Raw genomic sequence first — 27760 nt, 5'->3', positions numbered from 1 at the left:
AAGAAACAAGAGGGAAGCACCCAAGTGTTGCAGAGACAATTTGCGTGATCAGGTTAATTGCCATCCTTATTTCAGGGGTTGTCACAGATTGCGAAACCCAAAGAGAGCTGAGCATATAACTTTATTAAACGAAAACAGTGCAAAACAAAAGTGCTGGCAGGCTAGGCATCACAAGCAGATTGGTGCTGAGATAATTGAGAATAGTGGTTTCAGATACAGCCATATTTGGCAATGATAGAGGGAAAGATTTTATGTTATGTTAATAATTTTATAAAAGCGCACATATACCCACAGGTGTTTTGGTACTGACTCGGAGTAACAAATACAGAGATTGAAGTGGAACAAAGTTGTTGAAAAGCCAAGTTTTCAGGAGCTTTGTGAATGCCAATAAGGAGGGAGTGACTCTGATGTTGAAGGGTAGGAGATTCCAGAGTTTAGAGGCTCCTGAAGCCAAGCAACTTCCACCCCATTTCAGTCTTTTATATCTGGGGCAGATAACCTTCACCAATCCTATCGACTGCAGGTCTCTTCTGGGTTTGTACCAGTTAGAGATTGTTTAAGAAACTCCAGGCCAGAGTTGTGAAGGGCTTTATAGATAAGGCAAAGTGCATTACATTTCAGTTGGTTACCTACTGATAATCAGTGGAGTCCTTTAATGGCTTGGGAGACTAAATTAAATTTAGGAAGATCAATTAGAAGTCTGGCTGCCACATTCTGTAAAGGCTGCAGTTTGTTCAGATATTGCTTTTGAAGGTTTAGGTACAGGCAGTAGTTTCAGTTTGCTAAGATTAACAAAGTGATTACTCTTTTCTTCGAGTTTGGGGTAATGAAGGGAAGGATTTTCCTGATTATTCTAAGGGTATAGAAACAAGAAGAGATGATTGAGTTGATGTGTTTGCTGAAATTAAGCTTGTCATTGATTGTGAGTCCATGTTTTTTGCTTTTAGGACTGGGGATTGGAGTGCTCCTATTTCTGAAGACCAGTAGGTAGGGGTCGACAACTGTTTAGTTTGAGTTCAGTTTAAGCCAGTGTTTGCCCATTCAGCTGCCAATAGCTCCCCTACAGTTATGACGTTGGATGCTTGTGTGGTTAACATTGTTGGAGGCAGACAGCACAATTTGTATGTCATCTGCAAAGAAAGTGGGTGCGAATGGAAAGGACCTAATGAGAGAGGGTAATTCAGTGATATAAATGTTGAAGAGTAAGGGGCTAAGTGAGGATCCCTGCGGGACCCCATAAGGAAGGGAGAACGGTTTGAAGGTGAAACTATCCAGCATTACTGAGTGTTCTCTGCCCCTCAGAAATTATCCCAGAAGTGCAAGAGCTCTATTATTAATACCCAGATGTTCGAGGTGGTAGATCAGTGTGGAATAATCCACAGCATCAAAGTCCGCTGATAAGTCAAAAAGGCTGAGGGCTGCCGTGCCTCCTTCATCCAAGGCAGTCCGTAACTCATCAGTGGCTTTGATCAGTGTATTCTTAGTGCTGTGCCCAGCTCTCAATCTAAATTTAGTGGGATCCAATAAGTGATTGGATTGAATGTATTGAGTCAGTTGAGTGTTCATAATTTTTTCTACCATCTTCGCAGGAACAGGCAGTCTTGAAATAGGGCGGTAGTTGGCTGGGTTTTTTGGGTCAAGATTTGGGTTTTTGAGAAGTGGAAGGATGGAGGCCTTCTCATTAAAGATGTTTGTCAAACATAGAGCTTAGAGTTCAGGAATCCACTTTAGAATGAAAGGAGTGCAAGGATCATAAGGAGAGTCTGATTTGTTAGACTGGATGTGCTTAAGCACTTCAGTGGAGTGAGTGGGAGTAAGTTCACTAAGACTAACTTGAGTGGGATTGTTCAATATGTTTGATTCATTGCTGGGGCAGTGTACAATTGGAGAGTCATTTACTGAGATCATTAGGGGCATCATTAGGATGTCGGTCGGAAAGCCTCCAACAGCAGGTCGGAGGCTTTCTGACAGATATCCCTGGTTTGACTTCCGACCACCTAATTACAATGTAGGTGGGCGGAAGTCAAATCAGCCGGTCATTCTGGCTGGCTTTGGACAGAAACAAGGAGCCCGTTAGCCAGCCAGAAACCTAAACATAATCCCTACAGACGGCGTTTCCGCCATTGGTATTACGATGTCGGTTTGAGACAGGCTTTCCATGTCAGGCTTTCTGACATGAAAAGCCTGTCGGAAAGTGCCTTTGAGGGCTGCAGCTAGAGCCCCCTTATCCCTACAGCCTCCAGTTGGGGGCTGAGGGGGCACCATCCTGCACTGCGTGACAGGCACCGTGGGAAACTGCCAGCAGCACAGGCTCCCATAGACAAATAAGAGTTTGAGACTGCACCATGTGCGGTCGCATCATAATACAAGGTTCGAACTGCTGACCTATGGTTGGTCAGTTCCCACACGGAAACTGTGTTGGGCGGACTCAAGTTCACCCGACATCGTAATAAGGGCCTATGTGTGGATGAGGTAAATAAGCTGTAGATTTGACCTACTTGAACACAAAAGTGGTGGGCTATGTTATCACAAAAAAAATTGAATATTATTAGTTCTTTAGTCTCAGCAAGTTTAGATTGCTTGATTATAATCTGAAATAACTCCCTCTCTGAGTTTTTGGAGGATTCAATTTGGTGGGTAAAAAATGCAGTCTTTTCTTTAATATGTAGGCCTTTGTATTTTTGAAAGAGAAAGTTTTTAGATTTTTTGTTTTCATTGGAGTCATATTCAGACCTCCATTTCCTCTCCTGCCTTCTACACTTTTTCTCCTAGGTGGAGAGCCTCAGTAAACCAAGGACCGGATGGTTTCTTCCTGCCTGCTTTGGATCTTTTAAGGGGGACAGCTTTGGAGATTGCAGAGCTTAGTCACTCTGAGTATCCAAGTGAGGCAAGCTCTCGGTCAGATGAAAGCATGGGCTGTGCATAAGAAAGCTTTTGCAGCAGTACATTGTAGTCTGTGTTGTTCCAGATGTGGTAGCTAGTAGGGCTGGTGTCGTTTTTTTCTATTTTCGATAGAAGAGGGGATGTTAAGTTCAAAGGTGATGGCAGTATGGTCGGACCGAGTAAGTGGAAGAAAGCCCTTAATGGTAATAAGTCAAATATTTGAGAAAATGGCGTCTAAAGTGTGGCCAGCTGAGTCGGGGGGCTGGGTGGGCTGGTGCAGGAGTTGTGGAGACCTATGGCATTCATGGTTTCTAAGAAAGCTGCAGTGTCTTTATCCTTGAGAAGATCAATGTGCAAATCAAAATCACCTAATATAGTGTAGTCACTTTTGCAGGCCCCGACGTCAAGGAAGGTACTTATGGATTGGAGGAATCAACTTCTCTGGCCTGGAGGGTGATATATGAGTACTCCTCTGAAGGAGTGGTTGTTGGTTACTTCTCGGCAGTCAGAGAGTGCTTCGCACTCTAAGTTGGACATAAGTCACATCTATTCTTGAAGTAGTTTTTAAAGTTAATCCCTAACCCTCTGCCCCTTTCTAAGGGTGCAGTCTAAAAATACCCATGGGAGGAGGGGGGAAGGAGGGGCCGAATGATTCATTTACTCACGTTTCTGTGATCAAAATAATGCCTAACTGATGGCCCTCTATGAATTCTGCCAGTCCTTGTGCATGTTTCAGTAGTTAGCCGGCTTAACAAGCGAGCAGAGAATTTTTAAAGGCGCCGCATTAAGACCGCTTTTAGTCTGGGCGGCCTGGGGGTTTTGCAGTGATCTGATGAGGGAAATGAAATACCCACAATTGCTACATGAAGCATTGAGCCCTAGACATAGCTGCATTGGGTTAGTACAGAATAGATACAGCCTTTTTTTGAAGTGTTGGGCTCGCAAAGTTCATAACTTGAAAGGGTGATTCTTTTTATCCTCTCTGGGTTGAAATAGAATGGGTTCCGGCGCTATATTGGCAAAGGTGGGCTTGCCTTAGACGCGCACAGTGCCGGACACACCAGGATGCGCTTTAAATAGTGCCCAACTGAGGGGGATGTGGGCACAGAAATCAGCGCCGGAGCATTAAGATCCTTTAAAACAGGTGGGCCAATGAAATGTGACAAACCAGGGGACCAGCTACCCCACTAACCATACACAGGCTTCCCTGCGAGGGGTAGGTACTGGGAACAGATATTATGAAATCAGAGATGAGTAATTAAAAAAGAATACAAGAATAAAAGTATAGGAGGGACTTATCTCTCCAATAAGGCACCCAACGTCGGTGCCAGGCAACTTAAAAGTGGAATTGAGAGCCGAAAGCACCCGCTTCCTACAAGGATAGAAACGGCACTTAGAAATGCCTACAGCATCCGTGACACTATGCTGAAATGCAGTAGCAAATGTCCAGGTGTTCTACCATTTTTTTTTTAGATATTCTATGATAATAAATTCGCAAATTCGATCTAAACAGAAATAAAATGATATGCAGCCAGTAAACTAACCATTGCAGCAGAATGATATTTGCCATTGATAAAATGTAAATGTTCAAGTTATCAAGTAACATGCTGTAAGTAGTTGCAGGATAAGGTATTAAAGAGGGTGTCTATATAAATGCATTCCAGAATGGCTCTAGGTAGGATTGTGCTCCATAAGCAGCCAAGTAAATACAGGCTAAGGCATCAAAGATAAGTGTCTATATAAACACAACCCAGTTTAGTTCTAGGTAGGAAAGGGACACATGAGTATCCCTGTGTATTGTGGTGATATAGAGGGACACCAAATGGTTACATTCCATGGTCCAAAAAAGTAATTTCATTAATCTATCAGTGAGGCAGATCGGCAAAAACAAAAGTCTCTAATTTTGCCCTATGGCGGAATGGGACATGGTACACAACACAAACCACCAACAACAATCTACCAATCTACCAACCAAAAACCAGCAACCTGACTGCTAAGGAGTTCAAAACCATCCACTTACTGACAAATCTATCAGAAGAGGAAGAAGATCAGGCTATTTCATTATCTGAAATTTCAACAGAATAAGGAATTGTCATTCTACATTCAAAACCATCTAATTTGCTCAAACAATCATACTTCATGCGTACCCAGCCATCTGGAAATACAATGGACTCCTTCTTCACAGCCAGGATGAGGGACCTTGACAAGGAACATCAGAAATCTCTATCTAAAAGGAAATACATACCTTCAAACATTACCTTTAAACAATGACAAGCACTTACAGAACTTCGGGAAGACCAAGATACAATAATTAAGAAGCTGACAAAGGTGGCAATGTGTACCCTATGAACAAAGAAGACTACCATCATGAAGCCTTCCAACACCTGAGTGATGAAAAGTGCTATATTATAAGTATACAAAACATCACTAAATATGAGGGATTATACCCAAAAGTCTCTTTCACCCAAAACCAATAGTTAAATGAGTAACAAAGGCGAAACTTTATAAAACAGTCTTAAAGGACATTGAGACTTCAAAACGCTACATGAAAGGAAATATAAACGGAAGGAAGGCAAAATTAAAATACAGATTTTTTTAAAATTACATTAACCCACTACAAATGCAAATGACGCCAGAGAGAACCGCCTGACCACTATAATAAATCGTCACTGCACACAGGGTGTAGCAGTTATACACTCCAGTGCCTATCACACTAATCCTCTCAGGCACTCACAGCTGTCAACATGAAGGCTGCTGTCTTGTAAACTTGTACAGAAAGCCTTGCTGCTGGGTGGAGAGACCCTGCACTGGGCTAAAAAGAAAAAACATTTTCTCTATAAAGGAGAATGCCCACGATTGCCAGAACAAGACTCAATCTATTAAACATGGCACGATCCTGTTAATAATTATACCACACAGCATAAAGACATATCTCACAACGTACCTCCCTGGTATTTATGGTAACACCCTTCCCCTGACAACCCCCATAATTTCTCAAGGTATATGCAGCTGTTCAGTGTTATGGCACTGCACGTTTCTGTGCTCAGAAATCATGTGGTCAGTTTTGTGATTTTTACACCAATACAGGAACAGACATAACACAACAGGAACATTCCTGAGGATGTGAGCGGTAGCCTCTTAGTTGATTATGAAATGTATCATTTGCTTTTAAGTTGATCATATGATTGAAATGAAGCCTATGATTCGCATTTATTGTGTAGAACATTCCCGTATCTGTTAATGTGTTCCTATATCTTTGTGAATACCTGATGCTGAGTGACACTACTTGTCTACATGCCACGTTAGATGAATCGCTGTTCTGTAGAGTCAATGACAGTATCCACATTTCACATATCAATATTCAGCAACTCTACTGCTCGCAAATAAACATTGGTATGGAAAAATACCAATCAAAGTGATAAACAATTCGTATTTCCTATTGTGCATCCCCTATAGGTGGCATTGGATATCCTCTGATGCCACGGTTTATTAATCTACTGAGAGCACCAACCACTGCATGTGAGCATAGTTCCAACGGGGATGCGTTTGAACCCATGAAATTGTAGAGGACGCATTTGAAGAATGGACCTTTTCTGTATCTGCATTGGATTAGGGTCTGCCCTTAAGAAAAACCCAGGAAAGATTTGCACCACATGCCAGATATGTTACATGCTACACATTAGTGCATTGAGGCATCCAGTACTTATACAAATGCCTAAGGATGAGGACGTGGATACCAGTGATGATGATTTTGGCAGACAAATCACAAAGGGAACATGATACATTTCATGAGGATGATGGAACCACTGTCATCAGGAATGATAAACATCTTTGTAAATTGCTTTTCATATATACAAGATAAAAAATGATCCAGCATGTAAACATCAAAGAATACAATTGAATGCAGAATTAAACATCTATTTTTAATTGGATGGATCTACCAAATCATAACACCATCACAGACTATTCTACAACATCTTCACGTACACCACATTCAATGTACCCTATTCACTGGCAGCTAAATCCTACCCCACAACGTCTAAAGCCCCAAAAACCTTGTTCCCTGACTGCAACATCCTACCAAACACATATTGACATTATACACTAGTCATCTCTATCCTATTGAAAGATCGATAAATAATGTGCACCGCACGTTGTTGCGAGTTGTGCTGTCCTTGCTGTTCACTTTCTGAACATTGGCTTGATACATTTGATAAGACTGGGATGGGGAGAAGGAAGGAATATTAGATTGATATCCCTATCGCAATGCATTGACTTTCAGTATATTGCGATTTCATGCCTTTCAAGAAGATTTGCAGTCTGATAAAATGCAGATCCATCTTTTTCTTGGCCTTCTACTGTCTGTTTGCAGATGGTCAGGTTGGAGTTAGTCTTTTGACTGAAATAATGTCTTTGTTGTCGAATCTCTTTCCTGTGCTTGTCTGCAATGCGTTCTCCTCTCTGCTGATACTGTATAATTTACTCTGCAGGTATGCACAGACACCAAAGGAGTATTGTGAGGATTGTGGAGTTTTTCATGGTGTGGCTGTGTGACCTCGCCAGGTAACACACTCACGAAACCGTCTTGGGTCCAGTCAGGCTGATTTGTAAAATGTCAAGCTCAGCACTGTGTAGCTGTGTCTTCGAGCAGCAAGGCGTAGACAAAGGAACTAGTCTAAAGCATTAAGACACAGCATACAACAGTATACAAAAGTTACACAACATGAAAGAAATCCGAAACCAACTTCTAAAAAAATATCATATTTGTATCGATCTTTAGACAGTAGGATGAGCAGAATCCTTGGGAGTATTCCAGAGAGATAGATTTTTGAGTGCAACCGAAATATCAGCTTTTTAGTCCTATCCACAAACATCCATTGGTATGGTATAGTATGGAAACTTTTGAAAGGTTTTAGAGACTTGTATCTGACTACTCCGGCTGAAAGTGGATGGCCATTTCTGACAGAGAAAAGGTGGTGTGAGCATTAAAAAATGCTGGGAAAGTTACCCACTCACCAAGGCAGTCTCAAGTCCAGTTCCAGACTTCATGCATGGGCTCCCATAGACTTCCATAGAGTGGTCCTGATGATGAGGGTACAAGATGCTGAAGATGCTGAAAGATGCTCTGGATTCTGTGCGGTCTATGGTTAGGGTCTTCCTGGCATTGTTCCTCGGTTGAGGTGGGGCAACTTGGGCCACAGGAGTTAATGACCCTTGAAGTCCTCTTTGAACCAACATGAGCCCAGTAACAACTGGACTTTTGGTCTCCAGATATCAGCTGCAAAGGTTTTTTTGGTGAGGGCCAGCGTCTGTCTTTGGCAACCAACCTGCACTCTGATGACTCTCCTAGGTCCGATAGCCTTAGATGCAACTTTTGTGTGTTGTGGGGTGGTCTTCTTGGCTAAACATCAGCGGTCAGAGGTGATTTGATGATAGTGGCTTCTGGGGCTCTGGAAGCAACTTTTCCAGGAACCAGGCATCACAGGCACAGTCCTCTCCTTGCTAGCTCAATGGGCAGCAGGTGCCATCCAGTGGATGGTGCAGCCTCTCTTACCAGGTCAAGGGATTAGAAGAGTTGTCCTACTTCAGTTGTTTCTCCTCTCCAGATGTGATCTGAGGTTCAGGGTGTCATGGGAACTATATTTATGTCTGGAAAGTTCCCGAGGGGATGAAGCCATCACTATCCAATGGACTAACAGGTCCCCCCTGTTTTATGATGTCTTCCTGTTATGTGTTTAATAAATTGGGTTCGTAAGGAGCACTCCGCTTTAATCGTGTATTTATTCAATAATCTATTGGTGCCGCGATTATGAAGGGTTGTCAGTCCTTAGATCAATGATAGTTTATGATGGGTATTGGTGCCCACCTGATCGGGCACTGTTCACCTGGTGCTCCGCACCTTTTTTGTTTAATATATTTATCAACTCTTTAAATGAACTCTTTAACTTTGTTATCACATGTACTTTTAATCATGTTTTATAACTGAATCATTTCATCTTGTTATTCACAATATTCATAACAACATGCATATATGTGCTTTGTTTCACAAAATAACTTATTTGCTTTAGTGCATTTCAACATTATACATATTACATTTGGTCAATTTTTCTTGTGAAGCCCAATGCATTTCGGCACCATTGGGTGCCTTCATCAGGGGCAATTCTGTTGACGCCTATTGTATGATGGTGTGTCTTTACGAATATCCGCCCTGTTCACAAGTTTTCTCGTGTTCTGCGTGTAGATAATCTTGGCTTCACTATGATTCTTGCTCTGCTAATTTCTTTGCTCTCTCCTTCGACCAAAAGACCGCAGCCCTGTGCTCGCTTCTGTGTCCCCTCCGCTTGAGCCTTAGCCTTAGCCTTAGGCTCAAGCGGAGGGGACACAGAATTACGGTATATGATGGACACTTTTGGATGATACTGGCATCCAGGTAGATTATTATCACTTGATAAGACGGAGTCTGTTGGCCTGTTCTATTTTGCTTTTTATTCACTTATTGTCATGCGTGTTTGATGCTTGCTTCTAGGTTGCTCCTTTACTGCTCACACTTATAGACCTGAGGACCTTCTTTATTCTTTAAATCCTTTCGTAATTTGAAAAACAATATGTTAGATTAAAGTGTTAATGTATACAGTGTCTAAATTGTCAAGCTTTTTTAGAATTATTAAGTAAAATCTATTGAAGTGCTTATATCTGTGTGTGTCTGGCATTTCTTCTGATTTTACTGGAGTTTGCTGTGCCAATCCCTCACAAGTTACATTTCTTGTATTGTTAAAGAGATAGTGATACAATAATTTCTCTTTGTTGGGTTTGCTTTCTCCGTCCGGCCATTGTTTGTTTATTTTATACAATACCCAGTTTCTTCGGGTTAAATACGGGTCACCTCAAACTTTGTAATAACCAAGTCTCTCCCAGACACCATCAACCTCCAATTGGGTCAAATCTTCATGTAATTTTGCAATATTCTTAATATATCCCTCAATACCTTTACTTTTGTTAGGGATATAAGTGCAGCAGTGTTGGATTTTCATCATGCCACAGACTCCCCCCTCTTTCGCCAATGAGATATCAAGGGCAAGTCGATTTTGAAAAAACATTGATCTGATTGTAACCCATTCTGTGTCAATCATCAAGAACCCACCAGCACTATTTGTTGATAAACGATCAACCACTGTTGACAACTTTCAAATTGTATGTGAATTTAGAATGACTCCAACTGATGATATCAGTGCACCAAAAATATCACCTCTTCTTTCTGAGATATTTGCTCTCTTGTTACGTGTTAGTCCTTGTTTTATTTCATTGATTCTGTTGTTGTTTCTGTCTACATGGTAGACCTTTGGGGAAAGAGTTGCAAAGTAACAACTACCATACCAATGTGCAGGCAACCTGTAATAGGCTTTCTTACCACACACATAATAGACTCCCGTGAAAACAGGATCAGTTCCACCCCTTAGGCCCCAACCTCCAGTACTTTGGAAGGTATGCTCACATTTACTAGAACCAATGAAATAATTGTAATAGTTAGCTTTTAATCTAAGCAAACAGATTTTCCCTTTTTGATACCAATCCACGGATATTGCAGCGTATGTCTCGTCTTTCTCATAATTTCCCTCTCTAAAAGCCCACAGTGGTACCTGTGACTTCTGTTCAGCAGCTTTTCTTGGAAAACTTTCTCTTCTTATTCTTCAACACGCAAACTACATCTTAGATTATTTTTATAAGCATATTCTATATCTAAAAGTCTTGATATTATGGAAGAACTCTACCATATAACCTGCATTTGTACTGCTTAAAAGCATGTTCACCTACTTTCTAAAAGGTATTTCTGAAAATACTAAATCAGTATTGGAATAATGATACTTCAGCTTCCCCGTCACATAAAAGAGGCTGGTTAAGACACTGCAAGACACACCATATGTTAAAGGTAGGTGATGATAGGTCACCCCTCTGAAACAGACGAAGGTAATTGCATGCACGCATAACAATCACTCACATTCATTGAATTAACATACTCATACAACAATTGAAAGATTCTTCCATCTATTTGTTCTATGTTAGTATTAGGGTTTTCTTTAGTAACTTCACTCACTCTTTCACTTGTTACATCATTACTATTGTTTCTGTTATTAGTTAACATTAGAATAGTTATAATGACAGTTAATAATACCCACATAAATATTATTAAAAAGACACTACATAAACAAGTTTTAATACATCTACGTTTCAGACTAGAATTTGGATGTTCAGTCACTTTTGCTTCAGCAATTTTGTAATCTATAAAAATCTATTAAATCTCAATCTATAACACTATAATTTTTCTCAAAATTTTCAAAAAATAGTGTAATCCTACACTTTAATGCTTACTTCTTTACCACGTTCTTTTATTTATTTCTTCATCTTTTCTGAGTCTTTCCATTCAATTTGACTGAAAAGGTAGCACCTTCATTTTTCACAGTTCTTTTAAGGCGGTTTCAATTGTCTTTCTTCAACTTCCTCAGAATAAGTTCTGCCTTTTTCTTCACTTGGATCTGAGTTTTCAATTTCTTCCATATGTCCATTCTTGTGCTAAGTATTTCTTTTTTGGTCCTCTTATGCGACAAAAAAAAGGTGTTTGTTATGGTGCATTCAGGGATAAGAGAACAGGACATACACTTGCATCCTACCGGAAGTTCCCTGGTCCAGATACACCTACTTTCAACCTTTATCTCGAGGTGGCGAGGTTCACCCGCATACCTCCCCTTGCATTAGGAGGTCTTAATCCTTGACCGTTTAATCCACTATTACTTGATTAAATTTAGGTCATAACTAACCAGGGGTTCCCAAACTTTAGCTCTCTTCTCAGAGGCATTTATACTATCTAACCTGCCAAAGCGTCTGACAGCAGTTAACCATGCTACACAAGATGGTGGATTACTAGAGATCCAAATAATACATATAATAGATGTTTTTCCTTAATGGAGCATACTTGGCAAATGAGCAAAGTGTACTCATAGATGCTTGCCAAAGATTTGGTAAATCGGTGTCTGGAAGGGCCTCTTCCCATTTTTCCTCCAATAGCGCATTATGAAGATCTTCCTCTTGGACCAACATCCAAAACTATTTGACAGTTTCTTTTTACTGTACAGGATTACCATATTGAGCTGTTTACCACTTATTTGAAGCTCCAGCAGATGTTTGACTTTGGATCCCGCTAGTTCATTGCAAGTATTTAAATCTGGACAATAAATTATTAGTTTTCCCTGATAGATAGTCCCATTGAATTTGATTCTGCTTATCCATAAATTGTTCCCATTTTTTGATATCGGAGTCCATAAATGGTATAGGTAGAGAATCTTGTAAACATAGAGGATTCCCGGGCGATTTCCAAACTGGAGCCAACTGGCTATAGTAGGATATACTCAATATTCTTCTGGCCTGAGTCCAGAGTCTACATGCCGTGCTCAGGTCCTTCAAGTGCCCATATTTGAACAGGAAGTAGCTACTTTGTTCTGCTAAATCATTAACTAGTGCACCGTAGCAGGGTCGAAGTGGATGGACACGTTTGGTTAGTAGCGCTCTAAAGTTTTTTAACGAATGGCCCAGCAATATAGCAAGAAGTCTGGTAGAGCAAGCCCTCCGTCTATCTTTTTTTTGTGAAGCTTTTTCCAAGCGATGCTTGTAACCATGTTGGCCCAGGTAAAACTTATTAGTTCACTTTGTCATTTCTTAAACCATTTTAACTCAAAGTGTAGTGGTAAGGCATCGAATATAAAGGTAAACTTTGGCAGGATCATCATTTTGATCAAATTAACCCTGCCAATGATCGATAAGGGTAAAGCAGACCACATTTGCAGGAGCTTTGTAGTTTTTTTCTTAAGTTTTAGGAAGTTTATCTGCCCCATTTCCTCCAAAGATTTGACTACCTGTACTCCTAAGTATATTATCTCTTTCTTTACGTTTTGTCCAAGTGTAGGATCGAGTTGTATGTTCCAATAGAGTATCTCAGTTTTTTCTTTGTTTACCTGATATCCTGCCACTCTACCAAAATCTTTTAGTAAGCCCATTATAATTGGGAATGAATCTGTAAGATTTTGTGTGTAGATTATTAGGTCATCAGTGTAAAGTGCCTCTTTCTTAACCTAACCTTGATAATGAAAAGGCTGAATCTGCTGTTCTACCCTGATCCTCCTTGCTAGTGTCTCAATATAAAGAATAAACAATAAAGGGGATAGGGGACAGCCTTGCTGTGTACCTCTGTCTGTTCTTAATTGCTGGGTAAGTGAGCCATTAATTAGGATCCTTGCAAAGGGATGTGTATAGATGTTCTTCATTGCATTCACAAAATTGCTTCCCAATCCATTATGAGACAGAACACTGTAAAGGAAGGGCCAACTAACCCTGTTAAATGCTTTAGTGGCATCAACAGTCAAGACAGTTAGTGGAAGATTTCAATCTGTGGCAAAATCTATGATACCCACCAGGTCGTGTGGAAGATCCCTTAGTTGTCTGTTTTTCATAAACTCTTTTTGAGAAGTGCCACGTAGGTCTCCTTATACTTAATCTAGCCGTTTTGCCAGTATGCCCGTGAATATTTTTTAGTCGTTGTTGAGAAAGGATATTGGGCAGTAGGTATCACATATTTTGTGATTTTAATGAGGTTTCAATATAAGAGTTATTGTGGTGGCATTCCAAGATTCAGGGACAACTTCATTATTCATGTAAACTGAGTTGAATAATAAGGTTAGTGAGGGAATAATTTCCTCTGCCAGAGCCTTATAGAGTTCGCTAGGAATGCCATCGGGTCAGGGAGCTTTCCCGCTTTTCAGATTTTTTATTGCTGAAGATACCTCTTTAGAAGTAAATGGGCTGTTAAGAAAAGATTCCTTGTCAGGTGAAAGTTTTGGTAAGGGGTCACCTAAAAGCCAGGTAGCTAACTGTTCGTTCAACAGTGAAATCTCTTCCTTGTATACGTTTTGGAAGAAATCTGTAAAGGCAGTGTCAATCTCTTTACCATCAGTGCAGCTTATACCTGACCCCTCCAATGTAATCTTTTTTACTGTGTTCCTGACTATGTCTCCCCTGGTCTTCCATGCCAGTAACCTCCCACACCCCTCACCATACTTGTAGTGCGCCAATTTACTAGCAAACCACTTTTTAAAAATTGTTCCTTCCAAGTGTTCTACTAGCTCTTTCCTTCGTCAATTTGAGTTTGAATCTTATTCACTGCTGCCGAGTCATCTACAACATAAAGATCTTCTTGCACAGAGATTATTTTCTTGTCTATCATCTCAATTTTTTTAAATCATTTTCTTTCTCCCTGTTTGTGGCATAGCTAATTATTCTCCATTGAATGTAGACTTTGTATGCATCCCACAGAACCTGTAATGAGGAGGAACTGGTATCCATAGTCCACCTGAGTTCAGGCACTATTTGTTCTATAGATATCTCTAGGCTGACTGCTGAGTGGTCTGATGTGAGAAGGGTAATGAAAAACTGCTTTGACCTTATTACTTAATCTTGAGTCAATAAGATAATAGTCGTATTTTTTATTATGATGTGTGAATTTTTTCTTACTACCGGCTCTCTGCCTCCAGAGGTCTATTAGTCCCAAATTCTTCATAATATTCTGTTTGAAAGCTCGCATTTTCGGTACATTAACTGTTGGCCGAGGGGTGTATTTATCTAATTCAGGATCTAACAGAGTGTTAAAATCTCCCCCCTTTAAGATAGGGTAGTTTTTATTCAGTGTTTGTTGGTCCTGTAGTGGAGAGGGGTCATCTATATTCGGGTCATAGTAGCTTGTTATGGAATAATTTTTACTATAAATCCTCAGGTGAACGACCAAAATATGGAATTTAAAATATAGACTGGACAGAATATTGACTCCAAAATATAGATAGGACAGAATGTCGAATTACCAAAATATAGATAGGTCAGAATATCAAATTTGGGTTAGGAAATATCGATTTCCATAATATCGAATTTAAAATATAGATTTCCATAATATCAAGTTTTTTTAGTGTTATGTATGGTAGTATATGTGTTAACATTATGTATTAATTTTGAAATGTATGTTTAATTTTTTTAAAGTAATGAATGTTATGTAATTTAATTTTTGCGTAATTTAATTCCGTAGCGGGTTGTGGGTTTATAGGGGAATAGGGTGGGAAGTAATTTAATTATAGTAAATTAAATTGAAATTTTTAGTTATATGTATGAATAATTAATTGATTGATAATTATTTATTGGTAATTACTTTTTATTAATGGGTAATTAATTTTTATTATTTGGCAATTAATTTGTATTAACTGATTAATTGATAATTATGTTAATTGTATTATTTATTTGGAGCGGGTTGGGGTTTATAGGGGAATAGGGTGGTTAGTAATTTAATTGTAACAAAGTTAATATTTATTTTTATTTATATGTATTGATGATTAATTGCTTGATAATTAATTATTTATTGGTAATTAATTGTTATTAATTGGTAATTAAATTGTATTAATTGATTAATTGCTAATTATGTTATTTGTTTTATTTATTATTTGGAGCGGGCTGTGGGTTTATAGGGGAATAGGGTGGGAAGTAATTATATGTATTGATAATTTGATAATTAATTATTAATTGGTAATTAATTTTTATTAATTGGTAATTCTTTTTTTCTAATTGGTAATAACATTTTGTTAATTAGTAAATATTTGTAATTCATTTTTTATTGGTATTGATAATTAATTTAATCTTCTTTCAATACTAATTCAATAATTACGCTATCCAACGCTTTCCCTACTGTTGTACTCACTGGAGTGGGAACAGTAATTTTCACCCTCCCACTATCCTACGCTTTCCCTACTGTTGCACTCTTTGGAGTAGGAATAGTAATTTTCAACCCTACGCTATCCAACGTTTTCCCTACTGTTGTACTCACTGGAGTGGGAATAGTAATTTTTACCCCTACACTAGCCAACGCTTTCCCTACTGTTGCACTCACTGGAGTGGGAATAGTAATTTTTACCCCTACGCTATCCAATGCTTTCCCTACTGTTGCACTCACTGGAGTGGGAATAGTTAATTTTACCCTCCCGCTATCCAACGCTTTCCCTACTGTTGCACTCTTTGGAGTGGGAATAGTCATTTTTACCCCTACACTATCCATAGTTTTCCCTACTGTTGCACTCACTGGAGTGGGAATAGTAATTGTTACCCCTATGCTATCCGAAGCTTTCCCTACTGTTGCACTCACTGGAGTGGAAATAGTAATTTTTACACTCTAACTATTCAACAAAATCTCTACTTTTTTATATTACATTTATTATTTTTAAATTGTAAGCTTTTTTACATTATTTTAAGTGTTTTATTCAATTGTTTTTAATATTTAATTATTTTATAATATTTTTAATACATTTAAAAAAATTGATATTTTAGTTAACTATATTTCAGCAATCTATATTTTGGATTCAATATTTTAGTGCTTAACTATTTGTAGATAGGGATTCTATATTCTGTACTTCGATATTTTGGAGTCGATATTTTGGACATTATATATTATGTCCCTCGATATTTAATCACTGAACCAAATCCTCACTGTTACAATGACCCATGGTCCTTTGGAATCTGAGGCTACTTTTGTTATTTTTGCATGGGTTGGGTTCCTAATCAAAACAGCAACCCCTTTAATATTACAGTTCTGGTTGGTACATGCAAACTAACATATCCACTTATGCCCTTTGAGTATTCACTCCCATTCTTTCTGTTGTAGGTGTGTTTCTTGCAACATTATAATGTCACTCTTGGATTGTCTAAGAAATTGTAAAATGTGCCTTCATCTGTCTGCTACCCTCAACCCATTTATATTCCAACTGAGTATCCTCAAGATTTAAGCTCCTGTATATGTCTGCCCAGCTCCCACTGGTGTGATTTAGTTTCTTTAGATAGATGCGTACAGATGCGGAATGACCATCTGTCTCTAGTTTAGGATCCTACTTTTAATGCATCCGAAAGTATTTTCTCCTTAATAGAGTAGGTATTGAAATTAATTATTATTTTCCTCGGTCTATCCTCGGTCTATCTCTATTGGGATTCCGCCTTAAGGGATCTAATTCGTTGGATATCACGGAGGAGATATAATTCTTTAGTTTCTGGTATTATTTCTTGGGTCAAGTTTATAAAAAAAAACTTTCAAGGCTTCACCCTCTTTCCCCTCTGGGACGTTGAGGAGTCTCAGGTTATTTCTTCTTGAGTTATTCTCCAAGATAAAACATTTTTCTTGGATGGCTTTTTCCTTATCCTTCCAGTGTTAAATCTCCATACGATTGTCAGTAACTTAGCTTCTTATATCCTCAGGAGAAGTTTCAAGATTCTTAATTCAGTCAGTCAAGTCTGTAAGCTTCTTCTCGAGGTTCTCACAAGCATCACAAATGTTAACTTAATTCGCTTCACTTGATTAGCAAATCTGTTTTTAATTTCCTCAGATAGTGTATGTAACAGACCTTCAATACTCTCCTGCGTCATGTGTGGTGCAATTGCCCCCTCTACCACTACGGACACAGATAAAACGGATGTTGTAGGTTCATTTCCATTTCGACTAAAAAGTGAAATTTCCATAGGTAAGGCGTCCACCTCCAAGGTATGATACCTATTACCCAGGGGTAGGCAGGATGTTTGCTGAATATCCCTGGCCGTTGATTGATTCATGGTATAAGTAGCACCCAGGGGGTCTAACACTCTTGTGACGGTAGTGATGGATCAGCACTCCCACTAACCTTAAATAAGGAACTTAATGAAGGAGTTATTTTAAGTCTAGGCCTCCCACCTACTGGCGCAGTTATATTGGCATCTTCCTTTTTCTTACAAATTTGTTTAGGGGTACGATCTTCACGGGATCCTGCTGGTAGGATATTTGAGGGCTGTAGCAGGGGAGAGAAGACTGGTGGAGACACTTTTTGCCCTAAATGAGCTTTATCAACGTCAATACATTTATTTCTTAATGTGTACCTGTTGGTTTGTTGTGTCTTTCGCTCCACGGGTGTTGCTTACTGTTTCCCCTCCGATTTTGCCCTCTGCGATGATTTCGTGTTAGAGATTTGTTTCCCAGGCATCTTCGACTCTTTACCCGACACAGGCACTCTTTTGGGGCTCATGTGCCAGGACAATCTAAGCTCCAAAACGTCAGGTGGAGCCTGTGAAATTCGTGCTCCTAAACACTGAGCTTGCACGTATAAACTGGCCTTGCCACTTTGCCCCTGCAAAGAAATTTGTGCTACAGCCCTTCTCTTCCAAATAAGTTGGTGGGCTGCCAGGTACCTTGGGACCCTATGCATTGCAGACAGCACTATGTACTATCCCCCAGGTATCAGCAGCCCTCACTACAGCAGGGAGGCGGCAACAAAGCAAGAAGGAGGGCTGGTCGTACCAGGCACGTCGAACACAGGCCGCTGTCAAGAGGTTTCACGACCAACCCAATGGTGAATGCCAAATGCCAAACTGTAAATGCCACAAATAAATCCAGATGCTACCACGGCACCCAGGCGGGCCCCCGCGAGCGCCACCAACGGGGAGGAAAAGAAACAGAACAAACAGAGCGCACAGGCAATAGCAGTAGACAAAGTTGATTCCAGCCTGCAATCCCGTGGCTCACCACCTCCAGCTGCAGCTGTGGTCACGTCCACATCTGCGGGGGAGACAGCAGCAGAGGGAGAGAAGCAGCCCCGTGAGAGGGAATGGGCTCAGGTACAGAAGTTTTTCTCAGAATCTTCACTGTGTATTAATGTCCGCCTCTGTCAGAAAGCATTCAGAAATGTTCCCAGTGTGTGCAAGTTGTCACAGTCCAGTTTCGGGGAGATGTGCGCTGAAGAGAATCAAGCTCACAGCCAACACGTTAGCCGGCCACCATGATCCCCATCGTCCCTAACTTTCTTTGTGTTTCGGTGCTGTTTATTTTTTGCTTAGAATTCTTACTCTCCTTGTTTTCAGTTCTAATTCTTCTTCTGACTCTTCTTGTTCTGTTTGACTTGAGACCTCATTAATTTGCTCTGGTCTTCCCTTTGACTTTCTCCTTACAAAAGTATATTTCAGTCTTCTCACTCCACTTAACCAATTATCACCCTGTCTTGCTCTCTTAGATTGAACAACTTCTTCAACTTCTTTTTCTGGTTCACAGATTCTTTTACTAGGCCATTCTCTTATTGGTTCTTCTTCCTGACATTTAAGGGCCCATTAGCATGTTGGGCCGAATGCCACCGCCCACATGGCGGTGGCGATTCGCTTGCATGGCGGTCGCTATCTGCCCTACATCCTTCTCTGCCCGCCACCCATTTCCCCCCACCATCTTAGTATGGTGGGGGTTCCGCCCGGTCGACTTGTCAGAAAAGTTTTTAATATGGTGGTGGTGTCTGCTAGACACCACCATCCATATTAGCATGGGTGCAGAGACATGCGTTTCCATGGCAGCAAAGGCATGTGGAATTTGTTTTCTGGGGCCCGTTGCAGGCCCCCAGGGTATTGGGGGGTGGGGGTGTACACGGAGGGTACCTATGGTACCCCCTGCATTGTCATGGACATGGTGGAAGGCACCTCGCGTTGCCTGTCACCTTGTGCATGACAATGCATTCAGTGCATTCACAGCATTGTGGCGGGTGGTGCTGTGAGCACTGCCCACCACAATGCTGGGAATGAAGGATGCCACCACCACGGTGACGGTGGCATCCTAATCGCTGGTGCGGGACCGCCGCACCACTGGCGGCCGGTCCCAGCACCGCTAGGGTGGCGGGTGGGCGAAAGTCCACCCACCATCCTAATGGGCCCCTAAGTATCTTCCCTTTCTTCTGGTTCAACAGCAGTCTTTTGAGACCCAGTGGCTGGTGCCTACTCTATTTGACTTGTGCTCAGCTGTTCATCATCTGTCTGTTCTTCAGAATCTGTCACTTTATATTCTTCAGCTTCAATCCAAAGACAAAACGATACACAAAATGTCCCATATCTTTGTCTCTAATATTCTCAAACCCACTGTGCTGATTGAATAACTGCAACAATCATTCATAATAGGCATGTACTGACTCCTTTGGTTCTTGGGCTGTCCTGTCAATCTCAACCCAATCTGGTTTTTTTGGGGAAATTTTCCCTTTTAAAAAGGTGATTACTATGCTTTTTCATCACCTCCTCAGATGATGCACCTGTTTTTGGATCTCCAGGATATTCTTCTTTTGGCCAATCAACAGTGATGTTACACTCTGTCCACAAATATGCTGGAACGAAAATCTCAAACAAACCATCTGGATCCTTTAACAAAACCTTTGACACTTTCACAAACCTCTCCACCAGTTTGTACCACTCAACTGGTTTGTCCCTTAACCTAGGAAAATCAGTTGTGAAATATAATATATCCTATCTCATCCAAGGAACGTGAACATATCCACCATCTGGAACTTCTCTCATCGGACATGCCCTTTCAACTTGTTTTGTCTCTTTTAACTGAAACATAGATGCTTCTTTACCAGCTGCCTCTTCTTTCTTTTTCATCCATTTACCTTTGCATCATTCTACATCTCCCTAGTTCTTCAAAATATTCATCAACTCCTTTATCTGCACCCTTTTTCCAGACGCATTCAAACTCTCTAAATCCTTTTCAGTAAAGGCCAATCTGTATGATTTCTACACCTTCGACTTCTCTTTATCTATTCCATGCTCACTAGCACCCTCTGCTTTTTTCTAATGAAGATGTCTCGCTCTCCAAGATATACTTTTACCCAAAAACAACAGTTCTTCATCTCAGTAAGTCCCTAATCTGTCTGGACTTATTGTACCAATAATCATCTCTTCCAAATCTACTTTCAATTGACCCACATTTATACTCTGTGGTTGAGGTTTCAGCTTTACCATTTACTTTAGCCAATCATTTAATTCCTTTGGTGAAGGACCTGCTGAACTCCCTGTCATTGGAGTGACAGTCTGCCCTATTCTCCTTGGGTCTATCTGTATACTTCTTTTAGGAGTTTCTGTTATCATTTCACAAACCAGAAGCTCTAACAATGTAGGATTTGTGTCAGCCTATCCATTCTCATCCGCTCCCATCACCATTCCACTCCTGACACTACTTCTCGGAACTGCCAACATATGTACTTTTGATATATTCTGTTTATCTCCATGTAGTAGAACTGCGGGACCAACTGTTACTGGTACTGTCAATGCTTCTGCATTCAGACTTAACTGATGTATTTCCTGGACCTGCTCTATTCTTGCCTCATTCAACAAGTTCATTTCATTTTCTCATACTTCTCTAGCTATTTCCGTGACTTGTGGAGTTAATGGGTTTCCCATTTGTGGTGCACTTGGAGTCACCTCCCCTGTATTTTCTTCATATGGCAGAGGTCTTTTGGTCATAATGTCCTCTAACAACTCATCATCAGAATCATTCGAATCATATCTTAAACTCGAAGTTTCTATATTTTTCTTTTTCTCCTTACATTTGCCTCCTGTCTGGTCTTCTGCAACTAAGAGACTGGCTAGAAACATTCCGTTATCACCGCTCTCCTCCATCTTTTCAGCTTATCTTCCCTCCTCTCAAAAGGATATCCAAACATCATATTTCTGTATCTTCTGTTACCTCTAGGTTTCTCTCTTTCGAATGCCTCAACTTTCCATTCCTCATGCTTCATACTGTGTAGGTCTGAGATTCGGCTCTACTGAATTCATACGCTCTCTCAAATTCTGCAATATTCTTACATTAAACAAACCATACTGTGTGAATGCTATAACACAATCAGCCTTTGTATATTCCACCCACTTCTCTAACCAAGTACACATATGGTATCCTCACACCAAGATCATAAAAGAAGCAGGTGTTCTTGGAGGTGGAATAGGAATTCCCTCTCTAGTCACAATGGTTTATCTTTGTTAAAGAAGTTCTTTATTTTCTTAAGAAACTTCATTTCTTGACTCTACGCTAATGTATCTCAGCAAACAAACAAGGAAACCTTTCCGTAATTCCACTTATTCTATTTGTCAGTTCTCGTCCTATACCAGCGCAATTCACATCAACCATCCAATCATGGCTCTCTACGTATCTGCTATCTCGACCAATACTAGCCCAGTTCACACTAACCAACCAATCAAAGCTCAGTACATGCCCGCTGCCTGACCAATGCCACTGTGCCTTTATGTGATGTCAGTATTACTCCTGCTACTGAACCTCCCTTTACAAAATAATACGACAATATTTTTCTAAGTTTTCTTATTAAAAATTTCTGTTAGTAACAAAATAAAGCAATGCTACCTTGTCTGCTCCACTAAATAAAGACATTGTGTTCACTTTTTTAAAGAACATTCTTTTACTTCAAGTAAGAATAACGACCAGCGCTATTTTACCTTTCAATCATGCTCCAGGAGGACCTAGTACTCCTCTGGGGATAAGGCCAAAGTGGAAGTGGACCCTTCAATATTTCAGACACTCTGCTTACATGCAAAGTTGTCCCTGAATATAGCACCTACAACCATACAAAGCTTCGGTATTATAACAACCGACAAAGTACTTCTCCAGTGTGATAACTTTATCCACACTCTTCTTTTGCCTACTTCAGGCTAAAATACCACTCACAGGATTCCTCAGGTAAATCCGTACCTGTACTTCTAGACAACATAGACCACGACAATAACTTTTCATGTTAGGAACATAGAATCAATAATCAATAATTATTACCAAACTAATCAAAAATTAAACCGTCCTCTGCTACCAGAAAACTGAACCAGCGCAACACCTAAGTAGGGATCAATACTCGATAACACCACATACAAAAAGCCCATACACATTCACCCTAATCCCCAATGCGCTGGGGATCAAGTTTTAATGATGTTCAATCAACCACTCAGGGGCTTATAAAGCACGCTACTCACCGGTGAGGGTCGCAAGGCGCTGGGGAGAGTGCGGCTTCAGGTCAGTCAAAGAGCCAGGTCTTGAACTCTTTCTGAAGTTGTTCAGAGTGGGGGAGCGTCTGATGTTGACTGTGAGCTCATTCCAGGTCTTTGCTGCAGCATAGGAGAAGGCTCTTCCGCCTGCTCAGGTTCTGCGTATGCGGAGAGTTTCTGGTAGGGCGAGGTCGGTGGAGCAAAGGGTCCTTTTGGGTACGTAGAAGGAGACTCTTTCATTGAGGTATTTGGGCCCGATGTTGTGGAGGGATTTATAGGTGTGGGTGAGTAGCTTCAAGGTTACTCTCTTCTTGATGGGGAGCCAGTGGAGGTCTCATAGGTGCTAGGTCATGTGCTCGTGCCGTGTGGTTCCAAGGACGAGTTTGGCTGCGGTGGTCTGGATGGTTTGGAGCTTTTGTAGCAGGGTTTTGTTGATTTTGGCGTGGAGGGCATTGCCGTACTCCAGTCTGCTTGTTACGAGTGCGTGGGTGACGGTCTTTCTGCATTTGTGGGGGATCCACTTGAAGGTCTTATGGAGGATGCGGAGGAAGTTGAAGCAGGGAGGAGTTTAGGATGAGACTGAGGTTCTGGGTGTGGTCTGTTGGTGTGGGAGGGTTTCTGAGAGCAGGAGGCCTACAGGATCTGTCCCACGCCATGGGGTGGATCCTAGGACGAGGACCTCAGTCTTCTCCGAGTTCAGCTTCAGGCAGCTGTTGTTCATTCAGGTTGCAACGTCTTTCATTCCTTCTTAGGAGCTGAGTCTGCTGTCTTTGGGGTTCTTTGTGAGGGAGAGTATGAGCTGGGTGTCGGCATAGGGTAATATGCTGAGTCCATGCTGTCTGGCGATAGTGGCGAGGGGGGCCATGTATATGTTGAAAAGAGTTGGGCTGAGTGACGATCCTTGGGATACTCAACAGTTGATCTCTGTTGGTTAGGAGAGGAAGGGGGGAGTCTGATCCTTTGGGTTCTGCCAGAAAGAAAGGAGAGGATCCAGTCGAGGGAGGTTCCCCCTATTCCGGCATCGTGGAGTATGGCTGCGAGGGTGCAGTGTGAGATGGTGTTGAAAGATGCTGAGAGATCTAGTAGGATGAGGCCTGTGGTATGGCCCTGTATGAGGAGCATGGAGATATCATGGGTGTTGGCGAGGAGGGAGGTCTCGGTGCTGTAGTTGCTGCGAAATCCAGAGTGGGAGGAGTCAAGGATGGCGTTCTCCTCTATAAAGGTAGTCTGCAGGGCGTTGACAAATCTCTCGGTGACTTTAGCTGTGAAGGGAAGGAGAGAGATGGCCCGATAATTTTTCAGGTCCTTTGGGTCGGCCGAGGGTTTCTTGAGGAGGGGCTTGACTTCTGCCTGTTTCCAGTCATCGGGGAAGATGCTGGATTTGAGGGAAGTGTTGATGGTCCGCTCTAGTTCGGGAGATATGGTGGCGTGGCTCTGTGGTAGATGTACGGTGGGCAGGGGTCCGTGGGAGCTCCTGAGTGGGTGTTCTTCATGGCCTTGGTGGTGTTTTCAGTGGCGGCCGGTTCCCAGGAGGTGATGATCGGCCTGTTGTCGTTGGTGGTGGTGCGAGTAGTCGGTTCGCTGAAGTTGTCGTAGAGGGCCTTGATTTTTATGTGGAAGTAGGAGCTAAGCTTGTTGCAGAGGTCCTGGGATGGAGGGACTCCCTGGCTTCACTGGGGGGGGGGGTTTGGTGAACTGCTGAATGACATTGAAGAGTTCTTTTGTGTTACTTGTGCTGGAGTGGATTTTGTTCTTGATGAAGGTCTTCTTGGTGACTCTTATGCGCTGGTGGTATTCCTTCATGGCGTTCCTATAGTTGTTCATGTTTAACATTTCTAAATACATAACTAAACCTGTATATCAATTCTCTTTCCTCTTGTAGATGGACCAATTGGTTGAGTAGTTGCTGGTAATAATAGTACTATCTATGTAACTTACCTAGATAGCTAAATAATCACAGACTCTCGATAAGATTAATAAAGTTGATATCAAATAAAATTTGAATAATAAATCCTCATTGCATACAGTTACAAATGCAAGCAATGAAACTCACAAGAGGGAGAGAAAAACATCAGCAAAATGCAAGCAGTGTCATACTCGTCATCAAATATAAGATATGTACATGAAGGAGTGGATGGATGAAGAGACATAAGTTCAGCAAATAATGTGAAACAATATACATATGTTTCGGAGACGAAAATACATTTTCAGATGATTATGCAAAGTACAAGATAGAAGGAATATACTAACCCAAAGATCAGTGAAATACCGCCCCCCTGGCCAAGGAGGTAGTAGGGGTCCCCTGAAACAGAGTCAGGGAACAGAGACTTCAGAACCCAGGAACAGGACAGAGACAGGAATATCTAGGCCTCTCTGCAAAGCAACGGACAGCGACGCATCACCCCTCTCTCCTGCTGCCTCCTCACGCTCAGCTCTCTCCCTGATGATGACATCTCGCTAAACCACACCCCCAAAGGCACCCCAGTTATACCCTAAAACCTCATGTCCAACCCACATTAGTTGAAACAATTCATTAAATTTGACTTTTCATTGGATGGGCCGGGAGGTGATCTGTCACACCATCATGAGTTCATTCAGGATTACTATAGCCTATTGTTCTACTTCCCTTCTCATAAAATAAACTTTGACTCATTCATACATTTAATACATGTAACTATTTCATTATTGTTCTCATATGTCCCTCAGCTATGTCCGCGGAAGAAGTCTTAGGTCCCACGGTCAGTCTCATCCTTTTGGAAGACAAACAATGTTCTTGGAGCTGAACAATTTTGGACTTTTGTTCTCCTTCTACAGTGCTCAGCATTTCTGTCTTTTTGTCGGAATATTCATGCACTCTTCAGCCCCCATCTATCAGGTTAACTTTAGGGAAATACAGGCCCATTCGGCTCACTATGGCAAATGAAACATAAGCATTCATTAATTACGTAAAAATGCACTTTTCACGGTTTACCACTCTCCTTTGCACTATCGCATGTTAGTGTTTTTCCTAGCAAACTTTAAGCAAAAGCGGCATTATTTATTATTTTTAAAAGCAACATGCAAGATGTGAAATGTGGCCTATTCATGCATTATTTCTTGTTTTTTTCGAAGTGCAATGTAAATGCGGCTTGGATCTTTCATGCATTATTTTACATTAGTGCACGCATGCACAAAGCAGTTTCCCCTATATTTCATGCTTCTTTGTATGTTAGTTTACACTGCACACTGTTATTATGTATTACCAGGGTGTTAATCCAAGCAGGTTTCTTTTTGCGAAAACCCTGCTCCATCACCATCTGCTCTCCGCTCACTGCTCTGACCACTTCAGCCTTCATGTCTTCCATCTACTCTGGGTCGCCCACCAACCCCAGCCCACACCACCACTACAACCTCACAATGATCCCAATCAGCATGCAAATTACGAGCATGTTCAACACTCCATCTCCACAGCAACCTTCCTGGACAGCTGGAAACATGCAGACGCCAGACCCTTCCTAAAGAAAGCCTCCGCCGACCCCAGCGATCTCAAAGATTTATCCTCCCATCTCCCTGCTCCCCTACTGGGCTAAAGTGCTCAAGAAAGCCATCAACCAGGTGCTCACTAAATTCCTGGAAGAAAGCACCTACTAGTCACCTCACAATCAGTATTCCTTGCCAACCACGGCACTGAGACCACACTGATTGCCGCCACAGATGACATCAGAACACTCCTTGACCGTGGAGAAACTGTGGCCCTGTTTCTCCTTGACCTCTCTGCAATGTTTGACACCGTCTCCCACACCACCCTCATCAACAGACTCTACAACATAGGCATACAGCGAGACACCCTCAAATGGATCACCTCCTTTCTTACAGGACACACACAGAGCATCCGACTGCCTCCCTTCACCTCCACACCCAAAGACATCATATGCGGTGTACCAGAAGTATCATCCCTCGGCCCCACAATTTTCAACATCTACATGACCCCCCTCGCAGACGTCGTTAGATCCCATGGACTCACCATAATCCCCAACGCAGACGACACTCAACTGATCCTCTCGCTCACTGAGGACCTCGCCAGCACCAACACCAACTTCTGCAGCACCATGACCAACGTATCTTCAACACTGACAAAACTGAAGTACTGATCTTTGGGAAGAACACATCCACAAGGGACCACAGCTGGTACCCTGAAGAACTAAGACCTACTTCCACACCAACGGACCATGCACACAACCGTGGCATCATCCTCAACAGCCAACTGACAATGAAAAGACAAGTCAACGTAGTTGCCTCCTTTTGCTTCCACACACTTCACATGCTCCGCAGAATCTTCAGATGGATCTCAACCAACAGCAGAAAGACTTGTCACCAGTCGCCTCGACTATTGCACCGCACTCTACGCCAGCATCTCCATCCATCTCCTCAGAAGACTCCAGACCATACAGAATACCACAGCCAGACTCATCCTGGACCTCCCCAAGTGAATCCACATTGCTTCTCACCTGAGAGACCTCCACTGGCTCCCCATCCAGAAGACAAGCCAGTTCAAGATCCTCACACATGCCTAAAAATCCCTCCACGACCTAGGACCTGCCTACATCAACCACTGATAGAACTTCCACCCTCTAGATACCTGCACTTCTTTTCTATTACCCTTGCCCACACCCCCTGCATCTGTCGCAGTGGTGTCCGCTCCTTCTCCTACAGCACTGTCAAGACCTGAACGACCTACCCGGCCAGCTCCGTACATCCCCCTTGCTGGCATACTTCAGAAAGAGACTCAAGACCTGTCTCTTCCACTTAGACACAGCACACAGATACCCCTAGGGGTGATAGTGTTGCACTTTACAAATGCTGTTTGATTGATTGATTGATTCAAAGTCAAAAACTGAGAACTTAAAACTATATAGAAATGTTCAATTAAGTTTAATAGCACTTTCATAAATTTCATGTAATATGATTATATTCTACTAGTTTATCCTCTGACTATTTTGTGTTTTTTGCCTCTACCCAT

At 41.5% G+C, this 27760-nt stretch overlaps 1 protein-coding gene across 1 annotated transcript in view; it reads left to right on the top strand.

The window, feature by feature from the left end:
• ASIC5 (acid sensing ion channel subunit family member 5) overlaps positions 1–27760 on the top strand; it is a 733553-nt gene that overhangs the window by 228614 nt on the left and 477179 nt on the right. The window lies entirely within an intron of this gene.

The sequence above is a fragment of the Lissotriton helveticus genome, chromosome 2_1, assembly GCF_964261635.1.
Source record: "Lissotriton helveticus chromosome 2_1, aLisHel1.1, whole genome shotgun sequence".
Lineage (NCBI taxonomy): Eukaryota > Metazoa > Chordata > Amphibia > Caudata > Salamandridae > Lissotriton > Lissotriton helveticus.
This window is presented reverse-complemented; position numbering and strand designations above follow the sequence as displayed.